This window comes from Gavia stellata, chromosome 4 (assembly GCF_030936135.1).
Source record: "Gavia stellata isolate bGavSte3 chromosome 4, bGavSte3.hap2, whole genome shotgun sequence".
NCBI lineage: Eukaryota > Metazoa > Chordata > Aves > Gaviiformes > Gaviidae > Gavia > Gavia stellata.
The window spans coordinates 4441277-4454992 of record NC_082597.1 but is presented as its reverse complement, the minus strand read 5'-3'; positions in this window follow the sequence as shown (position 1 = coordinate 4454992).

The following is a 13716-nucleotide window of genomic DNA, read 5'->3' as shown; positions in this document are numbered from 1 at the left end:
CGCTGCCACTGCTGCCCCAGCACCTACACGCGTTTCTGTTCCCGGCAGGCCATCTCTGGTGGCGTTAGACCACCCGGCCTGTCTCTGAGTACACAGATGTTCATGGTCTGCTCTTCTCCGGCCTCTCAAAATAGAATTAATATGGCCAGGCTGTATATTTTTTCTTGCCTGATTGTAAAGGCTTTGTAACAGCACTTATTAATGACATCCTACAGATCCTGGGGGCACCCCTTGGTCTCTGCTTGCTGCTTTACAGCCACTGCTGAGCCCGTGTTCAAATAGGATAACAATCTGCCCGTGAAGGAGGCTTGGTGGAGACAGAGTTTCTCCCCTTGGGGTGGATAAAAGGGATTTGGGGGGATGGATACAGAGATCAAGGTTTGGTAGGCTGCGCTCTCTCAACCTCAGAGGGCAGAGGGAACGAGAAGGGTTGGATCCCATGGTCTCTCTAAGTACAGCTGGAGGAAAGATGCTGGTTTCCTACATTATTAGTGGGGTGGAAATGGGACTAAAGATTGCTAATGATTATGACCAAGAATCACCAGAAATGGGTATGTCAAAAGTCAGGGAGTCTAAGAGGGTCCCTTGTCCTGAGCTGCACGTTGGAACAGAGTTTAAAGGTGTCTGGCAATAATTTGTACAAATGTTGATTAAAAGCTGCAGGGAGCATGACTATTTTATCTTGAATTTTTCATTTCTATACAGACCCCTAGTCCCCAGGCCACATACTGCATGTCTTACCTTATATATCTCTGAACCCTAAGGGTTTAGTTTCTCTGATCTAGCAAATGCTCCCTCCTGTAGCCCAGTAAAAGCATCAATGGGAAGCAGTCCCTCACACTGGATTTCACTCCCTGAGCTCTGCCCTTGCCCTCTAGGTCTGATGCTGCTACATTTTGTCAGTGCAAGAGCTTGGCCATTGAAAGCATCTCTCAAGGTATTGGAGCAATGGGATTCTGCGACTCTAGTTTAAAACAGCATTTGATGGACATTTCTGAAGAAGAATAGCAAGGTGCCGAGCTTGACGTCCAGGCAATCCTTGTTGGTCCTCTGCTTTTAACACAATGAAGTATCAGGTCATGGTTGGAGTGCTGCCGCTCGCATGAAGTCATTATATACGGAGAAAGGAAGAGGACAGACAGTCAACACCAAGTTTCTTCTTTCTTCATAAAGGACTTCTTAAAATATCCCCGGTGAAAGAGTAAGCAGCCAAAGCAGATGGCAGCTTAGGTAATACAATCAATACCCAGCTGTGATATCAAAAATGCAATGGAAACATAGTTCAAGTTTTCAAAAGGTCTGATGGTTTAATCCCACGCAGAGCAACTTGCAGCAAGCCAGTCTTGGATAACAAAAAGTGATTCCATGTAACTAGCACCAACAAAAGCTTACCTGGGTTAACTCTTACAATGGATCAGTGAAACTGTTTAAAATCCTTATGTGGGCACTCTTCTTTTGGAAGTGGAGGAAAATGAGTCCAGTTTAGTTGTGAACAAATGAGCAGTGCGAATGAAACCAAACTTTTCCATTTGTCCACAGTTTTAATTAATCTGGGAAAACTTTCCTGAGTGTATCCAAAAAAAGTACTGTGTCTAAAATACAGATAACAGTCCAGGAATACTGTAACAACGAGTTGGTTGTTATAACCAGAAATAACCAGAAGAAGGCATGAATGTCTCGTCCTACTCCTGAAGTTTATGAGGTCATGCTTTTGCATTTCTCTGATTTTTATAAAAATTGTGCTCTGATGCTTAATAACTGGCACTATTCTGCCTTTCATGTCGGTGTAGGTAGTGCCTACATGTTGTCCAGAGCTGTGCACTTTCTGGATGGAGAGGTGATGTGAGTGATGTTGAATGAGCTCTCCTGCAGGCCAGCTCCCATGTGGTCTGTCCTGTAAGAGGAACCTCCATTTATTCAACTTGTAAAGGTCAGAGACGGAAAAATCCTATTGGATCCTCCAGTCTTCCCCCAGTTGGGAGCCCAGAGATTTGTAGATGAAGTACTTCCAAAAATTATTCCATGTCATGGTTGAAAAGAAACTTTTCTAGGGAAAGTGTATCGAAGTCCAGATCTGGCTTCTCCACGAGGATGTTCTCCTGATGTCTGCCCAGTTTTCTTTCTATCAGATGCTAAAGACAGCAGTCCAACCTCCTGCTTGAAGTAGGGCAAGCTATGAGGTAGCTGTCCAAATGTAGGGAAATGCAAATACCTCTTGTGACTGCAGTGCAGGAAAAAGGGGGTTATGAACCAGTAGCATCAGAGGAGGGCACTATTTCTATTCCAGAAAAAAAGATGCCACCAAGCCTTCTCTTGAGCCTTCGGTCCCCATGGAAGAAGCAAATAGCCAAAGAGAGAGATGCTAAGAAGGTTGAGCAATGCAGGTCTTCAGGAAGGAGTAAATCACAGCAGCAGAAGCCAAATAGGCATGAGAAAACAAAATGTAAGGAAGAGAAATGTCACTTGGACATGTGAATCAAGGAGATGTATGCTGTTCTGGACTGTTCTCCTTAGAGGGCAGCAAAGATCCTGGTATCCCATGGCCACAGGCAGGACTTGAAGATGTCCGGATGCTGGACATGCCACCCTCATTGACCTGTGTGTCACCTCTGGTTTTGGGAGGTACTCTGCTGATGTGAGTGAGGACAGAGAGGGAGTGTAGACACCTCAAAGCCAGCACACTCTTTTGCAGCAACCAGGATGTTGAGACACGTGTGTCTCACCCTACCGCTATGCCAAGTATGCTCACCCTTGCCAGGTGTTCAAACAAGCGTGAGCTTCACGTGACGGTTAAAAAACTGACCCAGCTGAGACCGCAGATTTGAGATGCCCAGAAGAGGCAGCAGCTGCTTCTTCTGTCCCTCCCCAGGGTCCCAGAAGTGATCTCAAAGCAGCTCTGCCGTGCAGCTCTCCATTAAGGAACATGGCCCATCTCCCATGCAAACAACACAACCCTTGTCCAGGGCCATGTAAAAAGAAGTATCGCATTTCTGGAGAAAATGCGGGGAAAGGTAAGGATGTAAAAGATTTACTAGGTTGCCTAATCTCTCCAAGGAGAGTGGGTGTATATTATCCACTTTAAACTATTTACCCTGAGAGCTTCTTCTACACAACATACCAAATGCTGGCTTATGGCAATCCTTGCATTTTGGAGACAAATGTGTTCAATCTATCCTTTCCCCATAAGGATCAACAGTGTTTTTAATATAGTGCAGTTCAGCTGAAAAGGTTGGCACGTGATTTGGGTAACTTTAGTTATATTAACGCCACCAGACTGAGTGCCACAGGCCCTGTGCATGCAGAGCAGGTAATACTTAGGTGACAGTGGGGTCTCCTCCTTGTCACCAATGAAGCATCACCCTGCTACAAATAGTCACCAGCCGAGAGCTGCCGGGTTGCCTGTGGTTACTTTCACTTTTTCAGTTTCATTCAGCTTGGGAGACCAAAAATCAGTCCGTTATTTTCACTTTCTGATTCTCATGCAGGAGGATGGAGTCTGCTGGGGAGGGTTAGGCAATAATCGAAACCCCTCGTCACAGATGCACGCCAGTACTTCTGTGGGTTGGGTCTTGATGGATGAAGAGACGGCAGCAAGGAAAAAGCAGGATATTTGCCTGGGAGCAGAGGTAAAATGTGGATGGCAAAAGCAGTGATGAATATTGATGTAGAAGGAAAATAAGAGCACTGTGTTGGTACCTATGGCACATGGAGATCTTAAAATAATCTTACATAAAACTCTTACAAAGGAAGAAATAATAAGAGATGCCCATCCCCAAAATGTCTATATATGGGATTCATTCATCCCAACTCAGGCATTTGAAAGAGAGATTTCCAAACCTGCCTTTTATAGCCAACAGAGAGAAAAAGGTGTCTCCAGAGGTGAGTTCGTGTTAGCCCAAATTAAGGAAATGTAAATTGTAGAACTGTAAAATAGTTCAAATTAAAGTGTTTATTTCTGTGTTGAGTATAAAGGCAGTCAAAGCTGATAGCTTGGTCACAGATGTCTGATTTTTAGATACTTAAAGGCCTTGTGCAATAAATCCACCCCCTCTCTTGATGACTGTGGTTTTGGGATATATCTGGAAAAGCATTGCAGGCCAAGCCACACCATCACTGAGGTCACGTCTTCGGGTTTCGAAGCAGCTCTTTCCCACGTACCCAGGAAGAAGTTTGGTTCTTGCACAGTGGTATAAAATTCAGCAGAGAACTTCTGCGTCTTAACACCTTTTGTGGACTAGAAGCGGTTGCAGATACAGTCTAGGTTATGTCAGACAGATGGGTTTCCCCATGGAAAAAAAAAATTGTTCAAAGTTCAAGAAACTCAACCTCATGACTCAGTGCGGGGAGGGCTGGCTTCTTGCTGATTTTATGGTGCTGCACTAAAAAAGGCAAGTGTTGAGTTGATGGGGAAATCCTGCCAGTAAGGTCAGGGCTGGACAGTCAGGGCTGGAGGTGGTGTATGCTTGCAAGAGAAAAAGGAGGGACCACGCACATTTGGGTCACTCCTGACTAGATCTTCCTAGCAATGCCTCCTCACATGACCTGGGTCATGAAAGATTAGCACCAAAGAGAAGGTCTAGACAGACCTGAGATCTGTCCTTTTGCATTTTCTGGGGCTCATGAGACCCCTTTCTTCCATCCCTTCAGTTTACTTCTCCCTCAAATGGCTCCCTCGTTCAACTTAGCAGCACGGCAGCTTTGCTGCTATACCCGAAATAGTCAACGCCAGCCTTCAGCACTGCCTGTCAAGGCGATTCGGTGAGCAAATGCACTTTTCCTGCAAGCTTGGAGTACGTCCCGTTGCCCCCACTCCAGGCTTTGCTCACGGTTATGGGTAGCAAATCACTCACCTCCAGCAAGACGCAAACTTTATTGGTGAAAAGCAGCAGCACCAAGGTGACGCACTGCTTTGGTTGACCGCTGGTCTCGTTGACAGCAAGGCAAATCAAAGGGTAGTAGGTCGGACTGGAAAGTATCTCACACCCTGCAGTTGTTCCTCAGGTAAAATGGAAGTCCCAAGATATTAAAGCAACTCTGGAGCCGGAATTTGTGGGATTTCCTTCCTTCCACCGTGCAGTGATAAAAGCACTCTTCTTCATAAGCTACAGCAACACTCACAACTGTGCTTTGATTTGATGAACAGGCTGGTCTGTACGGAAACTAATCCATGCTGTGGTTTCATACAGATGTGTTTTAAGAGGATGAAATATCTTTACTTATTAATACAACCTGTTTATTAAGCCTCCTTTGATTTCTCTTCCTGGAAGATGTTTGTATATTAGGGCCAGGATTTCACCATCTGTGTGGACTCCCAAATGCTGTTGAGACTTGGCTGGCTTGAAGTTGCTCTGAGATATGCTAGCAAGGTGGTCTGAGGCATGGAGCACACATCTTTGGAAAATAGGTTGAGGGATTCAGGCTTGTCGAGTCTGGCAAAGGGGAGGCTGAAGGGCAGCCTAATAGCTGCCTACAGCTACTTGGGCAAAGATAATGAAGTCAAGCTCTTTCTGGTAGAGCCAGGCACTATAACAAAGGGCAGCAGCCACAGACTGTGGCTTGGGAGGTGCAGGTTGGACAGCAGGATAAAAAATGCCTCTAGGCGGGTAGTGCAGCGCTGCAAGAAGTTGTTGGGAAATGACAAATGATGAATTGCAGACGTCACTCAAGGCTTAGCTGGATGAAACCATGGCTAAGCCAGTCTAGAGCTGACAGTGCTTCCACTTCAAGCAGGAGGTTGAATTAGAGTCCTTCAGCTGATGTTGCCAACTAACATTTCTATGACCCTATGGTGGATGCACCTCCCATCTTCTATCCCCCCACCCTGTGGGGACACACTCAGATATTGTCTGGAAAATTATAACAAGGCAATAGATGGCCAAATTCCCTGGACCTGAGAGTTGTTCATTAAAGTCTTTCTACAGCCCAAATCCACAAAATACACACCACATACCTCAGAGAGCCACGAGGAGGGCACATTTCCAGATTCCTGGTTCAGACTTCTCTGGGGGATAGCCACCAACCAGATGAGACCCCATCAGCTCCTGTCTCCCCACAAGGAGGGACTGATGATATCCAACGGTCTCCGCACCAACCCAGTTCCTCTGCTATCCATGCAAAACTGCCCCACCGTGAGAACTTGCGCTTCAACCACTCGGCAGCCCCGGGTTGGCCCTCTCTGCAATAAACACAGGCTGTGTTACCGCACGTTAATTATGCTGAGGGTAATTAGTAGTTACGTCAATGTGAAGATTTCCAGTTAGGCTGCTGGCTCACTCTATATGGAAATCAGGTTGTTGACTGTGAGCAGAAATATGTCAGACCAAACTCCAGAGGAAAAGCCTCGTCGCTAATTAGGAAGAGCAGCCCCTTTGCTCAGGGGTTGTGCTTTGGGTCATCTCTGCTAAGAACATGGCATCCTCTGAAGCCCATGGATGTGGCATGGCAGGGATGGCCAGCTGTCCACGGTGGGCAACCCTGGTCTTCACTTCACCTCTGAAGATGTCAACTCTATTCGTTCAGTGCTCACTGCCTCCAGCCAGAAGAGATGTGATAATGCTGCATCGCAGGAGGGTGGCAGATCCTGCTGATATACAGGCATCATCTTCTGTTAAAAGACAGAAGTTGTGATTTAAGAGAAAGCCCTTGGAGATGCTGAAGCTGCCAGGAGAGACCTTACTCCTGTTAAGTATAATCTTAACTATGTCATTTGTCATTTTGTATTTTTGTGACTTGCTTGCCATTACAGAAAAATCCAGACTTCTAAGTAAACAGAGCCTTCATTCATAAATCTTGCTCAGTGCTCACGCTCATTGATTCCTGAACATATTTGCGATAAAAGGATTCAGACGTAACACTTTTAGCTTTTGGGAAGGTGATAAAACCTCTGGGTATTAAGTGCTAAAATGCTATTGGGAGGTTGATCTTAGGAGTTCGTTCAACACAACAAACTTAGTAAGTTTAAGTTAGGATCTGTGTTTAAGAGAGCATGAGCAGCCTACTCTTCCCAGCTGCAGGGTGATGGTTTTTCTTAGAGCGGACAACGAGCATGAGCCAACCACTTAAGCTGAGTCCATATGGTGGGAGGTCAGTGTGAAACACTTTGCATTTTGAGTGCCCAACATAAGATGTTAATGTTTTCCAAGTGCATTTCAAGGATGTGTGTGTTGAAGACTGTGACTAAATCTAAAATCAACAAAATCTGCTCTCTAATACCTGCTTCTTAAAATTTGCATCTGGAATATAAGCTGAGGACCAGTGGGAATAGAGAGACAGCGCTCAGACACAGAGGCCCGCTGCTGCATCATGATGTGTGGGTGAAGAAATTAGCCAGGACTCAAATCCTGGCCAGGAACATTTCCTAATTAAGCTGTATTCACAAGAAACTGGCCCTTGAAGCCAGGCTAACATAGACAAACAATTGCAACAACCCTCTCCCAGCTCACCCTGTCAAAATGACTCAGACTCCCAGATTTGCTTCTGGAGATCTGATGATGGCTAAGCAGGACTCGTCCTGTTGAAGAGCTAGTTCTCAGCACTCTCTTTAGAGTCAATAAAAATGAATACACATTTCCAGGGCACAGTTCACACCAGGCAGATGAAGTGAATTATACCATAAAAGTGCTTATTTCTCTCTGATGACTATAAGGGATCCCAGGGTGACAAGCTCCGATTTACACCTCTAAGATTACATGAGATGAGTCCCACTTTATGTTGCCATCTCTAAATACATGATATCTATTTTATATTACTTACTTAGCTGAAGCATAACATAAAAATACAAAAGCTGTCCTTTTCCAAAGCCCCTCCCTTATGGACAGACCTCTGATGCAAACAGCCCCTCCTCATTCATTCTCATGACTTTGGCATCTCAATCCAGCAGGAATTTCAAGGGTTTTGTAACCTTCTGGGAGGACCTGCTGCACTCGCGGCACCTTTCCTGTGTGGCAGGATGCTCTCTTGAGAGCACAACAGAAAAATAATCAGCATAGCAAGGAATAGGAGGGAAGGATGCACTTGATGCAATTCAGTCTTCACGTTCTTAGATCCAGTTGTTTGATGTGGTTGAAGAAGCCAACAGAGGGTGAGGACCAGAGATTTTTTTTTCTTACTTCTTGGCAGAGTTGGCTGGGTTTAGAGTAGTGCTCTGCATGTTACTCAAGCCCAAAATAGCTGTTAGCACCAGAAAATCACCTAGCGTGAAGATGAACTCATGCTAAACTAGCTGTGGGCTAGATGCAAATTTGGGGTGCTTGAGAAGTGAAGTCAAAAGCTGTTTGTGCAGGTGACTTGCTCTGAGTCAGGCCTCCTGCTAGACCAAGAGCTAGCTCATGGATGCAATGGAGCAAGTCAGAAGTCAGCTTATGCCTGCTCTAGGATGACTCTTCCTCTTGTGATGCAGTAACACCCTCCTTTCAGCCCAAATAGATGACCTCAGAGGGATAAGCACAACCCAAGAGGACCAGTGACACTTCCTTTGTGGCTTGGTTTTCTGCTGGAGATACCACTTCGTGGAACATGGCCATTGCCAATAGGATGCATGAGAAAATCCTAAGTTTCAATGCTAGGGATGCAGAATTCAAGGCTCGTTTTCACTATAAGCACGCGGAGAACAAATTTACAATAAAAATGTACCTGTGTCCATAATAAGTAAGTGGGGAAATTTGAAATGGGTATTTCCAGGAGTATGTCAACAAGGTACAGTGAGTCACAAACTGTGGTAAGCTAAACTCAGCATTTCCTTTGTTTTGTGGGTTTCTGCACCAACGTGGTTTTGAAAGTGTTGTATAGGGGCAGCACCCACCTTTCCAAGTAGGAGAGAGAGAATGGGAACACAGAGGGCTGACGGGTCTGCAGGTCTAACTCGAGCAGGATGAGAAAATGAGCCATAACAATGGGCAAATTCTTCAGTGATGAACAAAGATTTTCCTCAAACAGAAGCAGACAAGAACCCAGCAGGGAAATGCAGAAACCTGCACACAGCCAGCTCAGACCTTACCTCAGCTGCCTCTTTGATGCCATTCCTAAGACGAAGGTGCTTCCCTAGAACACAAAATCCACAGCAAGGACTGACTGCCAGGACCCATCTCTCAGCGGGCGATATTTGCTGGGGCAGAGAAGGTAGCTGATGAAGTTCGAGAAGCGTTGGGCAGCAGCAGCATTGTGTCTAGGCAAGCTGCAACAGCAGTCGACCTGCAGTCCACCATACGGGTCTAACCAGAGGCTGTTTCGCTCTTGAAAAGCAAAAGCAGAAGTATCTGCTGACACCAGCGAGGAAACCAGCCCAGCAAAACTGTTTTATAGGAGATGCATTTGAAATCCAGACTGGCTGATAAGAGGCAGATCCCATGAGTAATAAACCTTTTGAGGTTTTTTCAGGTGTTTCTGCATGTTTAATCTGCAGGGTTGGACCGCACCTGGTTGCTCTCACTGGATCTCTAGGTTGCCTTGGTAGAAAAAGTCAGATTCACCAGTCCTGAGTATAGGCTGTTGCGCCTGGGCAAAGCAAGAGCAAATGCCACCAGCGGCATTTGGGAGTGGGGAACCCTAAACCAGAAGCACACCAACCTCATGGTGGAGGTACTGGATGCAAAGTGGTGGGCTTGCTCAAACTGTCCAATGTCAACACTTGGAGACACCATAAAACTCAGGATGGAGTCAACCTCGAGCAGCCTGGTCTAGCATTGATGTTAGACCTGCTGCAAGCAGAAGTTTGGACTCTCCAGAGCTCCCTTCCAATCTCAGTCTTTCCATGATGATCTTTTTGTTCTTGTCTGGGCTTCACAAGATGTGAAGTGTAGCTTCAGCAGGAGCCAAATCTGTGTCTCTCATGCTCAGTGTGTGGACGTTGATCCCACAGGAGCAATGAATGAGGAGATTGACCTGGAATTTGTCACCTACATCTCTTTTTTTTTTCTCCCTTTAACTCCTGTATCTGCAAAAACTAGAAGTCTCTGTTAAAAACACCACCTTCCTGTGGTTACAGATGGTGCCACAGCACCCAAAAGAGGTGGCGGGGAAGGAGTCAGCATGGAGTCAAGTCCAACCTCAAATGTCAAAAGGCAAATCTTTATAAAAACATGGGCATTATGAAAAAGATTTGGAGAGTTATTCAAAATAAGACCAAAATATAGGTCAACGTGGGTAAGTCTGGAGCAATAAGAAGGTAGAAAATACCAGGTTTAGAGCTTGGTTTCTATGTCTTGGTTCTTGTTTCTAAGTCAGCCGCAGACCTAAAACACAGAAATCAGCACAAAATGCATTGGCTGATACTCTTCAGTTTTTTCAGTGGTAAGAAAAGTTTCTGATAAACGCAGAGCTGTTACCGTCAGCCCCAACACGGTATCCTGGGAGGTGTGCTACAGGAAACACGACGCTGAGAACATGACTCCTTCTTTTTGTCCCACTCTCACACTTACTCCTGGATATTCCCTGTGGATGCTTTATTTGGAAAGCACGTTAGGGTTAGTGGCACAAACTTGCCATTGAAATCCATCCATTTATTTAATATCAACCTTTCAAAACATAATTCTTCTGCAGGATTAAAACAGGTAACACCCCTCTTTATTGTAACCTAGGGCAACTGCTCAGCCAGATTATTCCATTACAGAGCTCATCTCTCCTAAAGATCACAGGTGCCCTCCAGCTATTTGGGTATTATTTGTCAGTGCTTATAACGTGAAGTCTTCTGCTCATCTGAGATTCTTTCTCAGCGTGTCATGCTGTATATTGAACTTTTGGTTTTGCTCTTGGAAGTCACTCAAACGTTCAGAAGAGAAAACAGAGGAACGGACTTAAAGATATTATTTACTCTCAAACTACTCCTTCGTGCTCCAAATTGTTTCATTCAGGCAGCTCATCTAGGTAGCCTTTGAAAGGCTGCATGTTGTTTATTCTCAGTCATCCAAACAAATTGGCCTGCAGGAACAACCTGTCCCTGAAAATAAGTAAATAACATTTACTAATGGCAGGTAAAAACTCATAGCTGTTTTGGTTTCTTTACCAGTCATGGACTGACCTTCTAGTAGAAAACGAATTTCAGTGCAAGTTACTAACATTGCAATTAATATTTTTCAATTTCATTATTGCAATTACTTGCAATAAGGTCAGATAACATTATTGATAAACTAAAAAAAAAAAGGAAACAAAAAGCCAGTATGGAGAATGTCTTCATCTACCTTCTGCCCAGTGATGTTTAAGGGCAAAACACAAACAGACACAAGGTATTAAAAACTCTGGACTTTTTTGTTTCCTGACTATGTTGTTTGAACAAAACCCATCCTGAAAGTCCCACCTTCCTAGCCCGAAAGCTGTCAGGCTCTCAGCAATATCTACATCAGCAACCAAACACAAGGCAACCAGGTTTTACTTTCCAAAAAACCAACTATTTTTAATATGTGCATTTCACTCCATCCCATCCAGGGCACTCCGAATATGTCACACGGGAGGACAAAAACAGCGTGCCCGCCGCACTGCTCTCGGCACGGCACCGAGACATCTCGCCAGGGAAGGGGCTTTCCCCGGGAACCACCATCTCTCTGCGCTGCTTTGCAAATGGGGAAGCAGAGTGGGGACATTTTTCGGTCATATGTTTTTTTTAGGAGAAGCAAAGCTGCCCTGCTCAGTGTCAGCAACCCCGATACAGGAAAGGGGGTTGTGTGCAGTGTGTGCTAGATAGCGTTCAGCTACCGCGCATAGGAAGTGGTGCGACACTTCCACATACGCAGCAGTTACTGAGACCGCAGCACCTTGGTTTCGGCTGGGGACCAACATAAGTGCAGCAAGCCAGCCGTCTTGGATCCCTACCCCAAAGCAGAAAAGCTCTTTATCTTTGAACCGAGCTACCCAAGTCAGCAAGAGTTGAATTGCAACTGGGTTTCGCAGGCAAAACGTGATGGTGTTCACTCAACTTGCAAACACAGGGGAAATTCTTTATGAGAAATGTCAGGCCTGGTCCTCCTTTGACTTGTCTCTGCTGTTATGAAAAACACGCCGCCGGCTGCAGGAACGGGAGCCAGGGCTTCCTGAGCTCCGATCTCAGCTTTGACAGGGGCTTGCCGAAGGACCATTGCAAACTCCTAAATCCTCTGACAGCCTCCCTACCTCGATATGACTGACATAAAACACTTGGGAGCTTGTGAGTGTCCCAAACGACACAGCAAATGGAGATGGAAAGGCCATTTAGTTCATCACCAGCCTCCAGAAATGTTCAATCCAGAGTACACCATTCCTGGCAGCTGCCCGTCCCATCTACTCACAAAAACTTACTTATTGTAGCCTCCGCCGCATGCCTGGGCAATGCGTGCCTACCTGCATTACCTAACTGCATTGGCTGCCCTTGCTGCTGGTTTTTTTTTTTCCTATTGTAAACCCTAAATGGGTTTGTTACTGAAACTGCTGAAAGGTTGATTTAACATTCAGTGCATCAGCACTTCAAAGAGGAGGTGGTCAGCCTTCCTGCGCTACAAGCTGCGATTCAGGACAACTCCACAGTTTCATAATTGAAAAGATTTTTTTACATGAGGCAGGCAACAGGGGGAATAACACAAAAATTCCCTCTTTATTTTAGGTCCCAAAATCTTCTCTTTTCCTTAGTGTATGATTTTATGAATAACCATTATTCTTTTTCTTTAAAAGTGTCTGTTTTGGAAGAGTTTTGGAACTCAGATTTGCAAATGCTTGTAGCTGAACATAAGTGGGCCTGTGTGTTTGACTTGTTTCTCAATTTAAAATAAATGATAATGAGATCTCAAGCACAAAATTCTCTAAAGTGAAGGAAAGAAACATCATTATAGGTACGGTAAATCTCAAGCTCTTCGCTGACCTCAACCTCAGGAGGTGGCATAGAGAAAGTAGAAACTAGGTCAGCTTCAAAACGATGAGCCTCCTTGTATTGAGCACGCTGGGACTAAATCAGAAAGGCCAAAACATAACACAAAACTGATCTGGGGCAATGGAAAATCCCTTCTTATGTGCTCTGACCATCATAATATGACCATGAGGAACTTTGCTGCTTAGTGCAGAGGATAAGTTATCGGTGGGTGACACCTACAGACCTGAAAGTACCCAGAAGCAGCAGATACCTTCAACTTGCCTGAGCCTCAGAGACTCTTCTGGGATACTTAAAAATAACCACTGGAAGTTGTCTTGGGAAATTTGAGCAGGTTGAGAAGATGCTCTCAGATTAAGAAAGGGGAGAAGTCATGCTTATCTTTAAAAATAGGATTGGGAGGAAAAGATGGAGCCTGGAAACTGTAGCCTGGGAGGATGAACTTCATTTCATTCTGGAATGACTGCTGAGACCAACTTTCCAGAAGCACCTGGAAAGTAACAGGAAAGAGGGGTTTGTCAAGACCAGGTTTTCTCAAATCAGTCTGATTTCCTCTTGTTACCTGGTAACAGACTTTGTGGATTAAGGGAGAGGCAGATCATAGAATCACAGAACGGTTTGGGTTGGAAGGGACTTTAAAGATCATCTAGTTCCAAGCCCCCTGCCATGGGCAGGGACACCTTCCACTAAACCAGATGATTTCATATCTCTTCTCTTTACAAAGACTTTGGATCATGTCTCTCGTGGCATTATTTGAGAGACCGGAGGCTGACGCAATGCATTGGGATACATGTGGGAAGCGCTGGAAAGTGCTCCCAGGGAGCTGCCTGCAATGGTCCACACCAGAATAGAAGAACGCAGCCACGGGTTTCCACAAAGTCTGTCCGAGG